The sequence below is a fragment of the Vigna unguiculata genome, chromosome 8 (assembly GCF_004118075.2).
Source record: "Vigna unguiculata cultivar IT97K-499-35 chromosome 8, ASM411807v1, whole genome shotgun sequence".
NCBI lineage: Eukaryota > Viridiplantae > Streptophyta > Magnoliopsida > Fabales > Fabaceae > Vigna > Vigna unguiculata.
In genome coordinates, this window is record NC_040286.1 from 25,533,807 (window position 1) to 25,540,389 (window position 6,583).

A 6,583-nucleotide genomic window follows, 5' to 3' on the forward strand; every position below is an offset into this window, starting at 1 on the left:
AAATACAATTGATAAAGAGAAGCTAATTGCCTAATGCATATCCTAACTGGACCAAGCTATATTTTATCCTAGATCAGTAGACATCATCAAAACTGTTCTTCATTTATGGATGAAAGGCTCCCCCTTCCAACAATCTCCCCCTTTTTGATGATGTCCAAAACATGGACTGTGATAAGCCTACCTGCAGCACATTAAGCAAACAACAACAGCAGTACACAGTACAGGCACACAAGGGTAACAACAGCATAGGCATATAACAAATATCACTTTCATTTTATGCTCCCCCTATCAGTATAGCCTATCAATGCAGTGGCAAAATAATTCTCCCCCTTTTTGGACAGTAGCAAAAAGACATATTCAAGATGGGACAGGAAAAAAAACAACTAAATAGCGTAGCAAAGTAAAAGATGCAACAGTAGATAATGCATAACAACCAGGATAACAACCAGAATGCATAACAATTTCGCATAATGGATTAGCGGGCTCCTTTTGAGAAATTAAGTAGCAACTATGTGATGCAGAACTTAACACAGACTAAGCTTTAGACAGAACACGATAATGGATTAAGGCCAAGGTTAGGCAAGCAGCTACATAGTTTGAACACAGTAGGCATACAAAGTATGACAATACCAACAACGCAGCAGGTGAAATCAGTAGCACAGGTTAACATCAGAGTGTAGACAGCCATAAAATAGAAGAGGAACTTTTCACCTTGGCAATGCCTAAAATTTGACCTTTGTTATTATCACCTCTTGTAACATGACCAATAATTGGCTTGTAAGATATCCTGCAGAAGTTCTTCACCTCTCCTTTCATGTGTCTTGAGCATCCATTATATAAAAGCTACATTGTTTTCCTTGCATCAAGACACACCTGAAACAAAGATTAAAGAGAAGATGCAAGTACCCAATTGAACTTGGGTCCTTTCATGTTAGTGGTTTAAGGTGTTCCTTTAGGTACCCATCTGTACTCTCCTTTAGGAACCCCACAATTTTTAAAGTAGCAAGAATTAGAAAAATGGCCAGGTTCAGAACAGTAGGAGCAAATGACAGATGTTGGTTTACTCATATCTAGAAAACTTCTGGTGCCTAATGGATTAGATTTGCCACTGTAACCTATTCCCTCTTTATTAAGCACACTCCTTTGAGATCCTAACACTGCATCAAGGTTTGATCTTCCCAAAGTGAATTTTGAGAGAGTTTTCATTAGGTAATCTATCTTTTCTAGCTGTCCTGGGCATTTTTCACATTGGGGAGAGCTTGTGTCATCTTTGGACCTAGAGTGTTTCTTAGATTTCTCTAGTTTTTCAAGACTTGTTATCAGATTTTCATTTTCCTCTTCTAGTTGCTTTACTCTACCTTCAAGCCATTTAATTTCTCCTCTACGCTTATTATTTGACTTTTGCAATTTTGTGGCTTCCTTATGCAATTCATTAAAAGCATCAAGTAATTCATAGTAGTTATTTTCATCATCATTGGAGTTGAAACTACTCACACTACTCTTAGAAGAGCTTGTTCCAGCCATAAGACAGAGGTTGGTCTCTTCCTCAATGCTTCCATCAGATTCACTAGATGAGCTGGAGTCACTATTGTAAGCTTTCCTTTTCTTCTTGTGCTTGTTTGTCTCACCTTTCTCTTCTAATTTTTGCTTCAGCTTGAGGACAGGGCATTCAGGTTTGATGTGTCCCATTTTTCCACACTCATAGCAAGTTGGAACATGTTTTTCTTGCTTCCTAGAGGATCTTTTAATTTCTGCAGAATTTCTGGTAGCTTTGTTCTTGTATTTTATAAATTTTGAGAACCCCTTTACCATTAGTCTCAAGGCTTCACTGTCAGAGTTGTAATCATCATTAGATTCATCTACAATTTCTGCTTTCTTCAGTTTTGCTGCAGATTTTACAGCACTCTTCAAGGCTATTGTGTGCCTCTTTTCTCCATCCTCTTCTTCCTTGAGTCTTCCAAGCTCTAGTTCGTGTTCTCTTAGCTTCCCAAAGAGTGTAGCTATGTTCATGCTAGTGAGGTCTTTGGATTCTGAAATTGCAGTGACTTTGGGCTGCCATGTCCTGTTTAAGCTCTTCAAGATTTTGATATTTAGTTCCTCTTTGTCAAAAGTCTTGCCAAGAGCTAGAAGATGATTTACTATATGTGTAAATCTTTTCTGCACATCACAGATGCTTTCTCCAGTCTTCATTCTGAACATCTCATACTCTTGAATGAGAGTATTCTTCCTTGCCCTTTTGACTTCATTTGTGCCCTCATGGGTTACTTCCAAGACATCCCACATTTCTTTGGCTGATTCACACACGGATACCCTGTAAAATTCATCCAAAGTTAGTGCAGAAGATATAATATTTTTGGCTCTAACATCATAGTGTGCCCTTTTATTTTCATCAAGAGTCCATTGTGAGAATTCTTTAAGAACAATTTTGCCTTCCACAACTTTAATGGGTTGAAAAGGTCCATTAACTACAGCATCCCAGACCCCTTTGTCCACTGATTGAAGAAAAATTTTCATTCTAATTTTCCAAAAAGGTTAGTTTTCACCAGCAAACAGAGGTGGCCTGTTGATGGATGCCCCTTCAGCAAAGGTTTGAGATGTATTAGACATATCAGGATCTTTCTAATCGATTATCGTGCGATTAACCAGCTCTGGTGCCAATTGTTAAAACAGATCTGTCCAATACTCTTAACCACAAAGGGATCTGTGTTGATAAATGAGTTTCTCACTTGTTTAATGTGAATCTTGAAGGAGTCTTTAAGGTTTAAAGCTTAGTTAATCAATCACACAGTTCTGGGTTAATGGACTGTTTTAAGACAATCAAGAAGAATTAAAAGAGATAAGAGGAATCAAAACACACAATTTATACTGGTTCAATTCAAGGCGAATCTACATCCAGTCTTCTCCTAAGTAATACACTTAGGAGGATTCCACTAAACACAAAGGTTCCAAGAATTACAAGCACACCTATGTAATTCTAACCCCAAAACCCAAGAACTTGATTCAACAATCAAGAACTTCCCCTAGGAGCAATGCATCCACACAATTGCACCTAGGTCCACACTTCAACCACTGAAGCTACTGTAATCAAAGATACAGAAAACAAAACAAGAAACGAAAACACCTAATTGTGCAGATTTGACTTAATGCTCCTTGAGTCAAGCAAGATCCATCATGGTAGAGTCAATCATCAATCATTCTTGGATCTGTGCTTGGGTTATTGCAGAATCTTCTGAAGCTTTTTGTGTCTCTCAGATTGCTCTTTTCCAGATGAAGACTGCGTGATCTATCTCAAAAATTCCAGGCACAAAACAGATTCTAAAACAGCTTTTATACAAAGGTTTTTGCTGTCACTAATTCAATTAGCCATTTATCTAATCGATTATCGTGAGTACATTTTCACTCACTTTGTGCCAGACTTCACAGCTAATTCATTAGTTCAGAAACTAATCATGTGCAGGATTACACAGCAGGCCTGAAATACAATTGATAAAGAGAAGCTAATTGCCTAATGCATATCCTAACTGGACCAAGCTATATTTTATCCTAGATCAGTAGACATCATCAAAACTGTTCTTCATTTATGGATGAAAGGCTCCCCCTTCCAACAACTATCTTAACTTAATCACAATTTAACATTATTGTTATGTCTTAACCGATATAAGATAATGTTGTCCTAGTGTCGACACAAAAACTCTTTAATCTTAGCAAATAGGTCGGTGGAATGCCCAAGGATCCTTGAGCTTAAGGAAAGAGATTAAAAACAATCTTATATTTAATCATAATATTAGTAACCCACCACCTATCTAACCAAAATCTCACTATCTCACCATTCCTCGTTCCACTCCACCATGTTCCCAAACCATTTTATCTCACTTTGTCCACCATACATATTGCTCAGATTCTTTCAGCATAAGGAAGTTGTAACCCTGCCTTCAACACCTCCTCAACCTCCATAGTTGGGTAACACCACACTCTATGTTGTTTCTCTATCACAAATAGTGACTACCAACACTTTGTTAAGAGCACTTCATTGAAAACTAACACATTTTTCACCTCGGGACACCCTTATTCTTTGGCTCACAATTTTCTCCCATCTCATCCAGGCTTTCCTTGTACATATTAGTATAAGGGATGAATATTTTAAATAACATTTTTGTTGTATAGCATATTTATAATTTGTGTTGCAAGAAATGGTATTTTATAGCAAAATATTTTGTATTTATCATATGAATTTATTATTATTTTTAAAAAAAAAATTGTATTACGTCGTGTGGAAAAACTTTGGATTTATTTTCTAGTTTATCGTTAAAATCTTAAATTAAATGATGATATGTGACTAAGTAAATTTTATTCAAGATATTTTTCTCTTGAAAATAATTATATTATGAATATTTTAAGGAATTTAAAAAATATTAAATATATACTTTAGAGTTTGATAAATATTCATATCACTATTAGAAATTCTCATATTATATGAGATTTTTCTTGTAAATTTGTTAAAAAAATTTGTAAGAAAAGACTTTTTTCTGCCATTTTTTCTAAGAATTTTAATTGGAAGATAATTCCTTTGTGGGTAATCATTTCCTAATAAATTTATAAATTTTGCAAGTATTTTCTACAAAATCTATAGCAAAAATTGTTTGATACAAAATATTGTTTTATACATATTTCTTGCAAAATTTCTAAGTATTTCCTAAAAAAATTCAAAATAAAATTGGTAGGAAATATGAGTTTGTAGTTTATGTTTATTTAGATTAAAAGTAAAGTGACTACAAGAAAAGAAGTTAAATTGGTGAGATGGCTTTAATGGAAAAAATAAATCAATGTAAAAAAGCTGATATTCTCCTTTATCTTATTTGATTGCATAAAAAGTAAAAGAAGAAAAAAAAAAAGGCATATACAAAAGGTGAATAATTTCTAACAAAGCGAGCAAATAAAGAAAAGGTAATTTGTTTTATTTCATAAGAAAATAATGTTTTCATATTCTAACTTGTGCTATGTGTAGGTTCACAAGTAACCAAATATGAATAATATCGGTTAATTAATGAAACAATATTTCTCCATCCATCCACTAGTTTTCTATTGATTTGTCTAACATGGACCGAGTTAAATAAAAATGTTGAATAGTAACGTTAATTAATGCGTTTACGGTGATCCATTTAGTTAGGATTTATTTTTTGGATGTTAGTGAGAATTTGACTAGTTTCACAGCATAATTAAATGCTAACCTATAATAACGTTATCCATGCTTATGCAAGATCGCGAGTTAATCCTAACACAAGCACAAAGTCTTTTAAGAAAAATATTCCTTAGCTTAGTGCAATAACATAGTAATTTTCCTCTAAGACAAATTGTGATGCTATGTCTATCAAACATTTTAAAATTTTACCCCAGCTAACAATTTGGGTTGATCTAGCATTTGAAGTAAAATTGTTTTATATATTCCACGTTAACTAAATAAGACAAATTTAAATTATATAAATAAATAGAAAATGAAATTTTGTATGTACAATTAATTTAGTAAAAACAACATTCATATAACAGATAAAGTATCTAACATTTCATCTCTTATTTTTCTTATTCATATGAGTTGTTACATGTGTATTATAAGTATAAGTTGTGAAAATATTTTATAGATTGATTTGGTGGTAGTAGAAGTTTGTTGGGAATAGGTGGGGGTAGGAGAAGATGAAAGAAGCAGAAAAGGAAAAGGAGTTAAAGTGGGTTGGTGGAAGAAGACTTGGATACATTACAGTACAAAAATCTTGAGCTTCAAAATATTGGGTATAATAGTAAATTAGTATAAGCTTAAGACCATGACACACGCCTACACTACACCTTGTTGCACGTGTGCTAACGTGGAACACCAAAGTTCCTGTGATTTACCACGTGGAAATATGAGTGTCACAACCTTTGACTTTTTCTGCCTTGCTCTGGTCTTTGTTCTGAAGACTCAATATGGCTGCCACTGCTGTGATGAACAAAAACAAATACTAGGATGAACCATGTCAACATCCAAGATTCTGTAGTTAAAATTTATTTATCTTTGGTAAACAACTAGATGAATTTAGAGATAAACTTTTTACGGCTTTTAATGTAAAAATTATAAAAACTAATAAATTTATAAATAAAAAAATAATGTAATCTTAAATAGTGGAATGCAAAGTTTTGCATTACTATAAAATCGTTTGGTTTGAAATAATTGGATTTTTTTAATTAAGAAAATATTTTGTGGCATATGTATAAAGAAAATTTAAGAATTTTGAGTGAGCGAAGAGAGTTCTGTTCTCTCTAAATTATGTGTCTTCATTTATGAAATGGAGAATGTTTTATTTGAAGAAATAAAATAATACGTAGGTTAAGTAAAAAAGGAAAGCAAATTAATAAAATGGTAGCAGATAAATAGCAACCAATTTATTATTCACCAACCCTCCCGCACCAACCCAAATCAATACAAGATTTTGGTTTTTATTAGAAGAGATAAGGCATTCTTTCGTGTTTTTTCAGCTTCGTCGATTTTGTCCTTTTGTTTTTTAGTTTTTTTTTTTTGTTAAAATACTCCGTTGGTCCTCGTTTTTGTTGC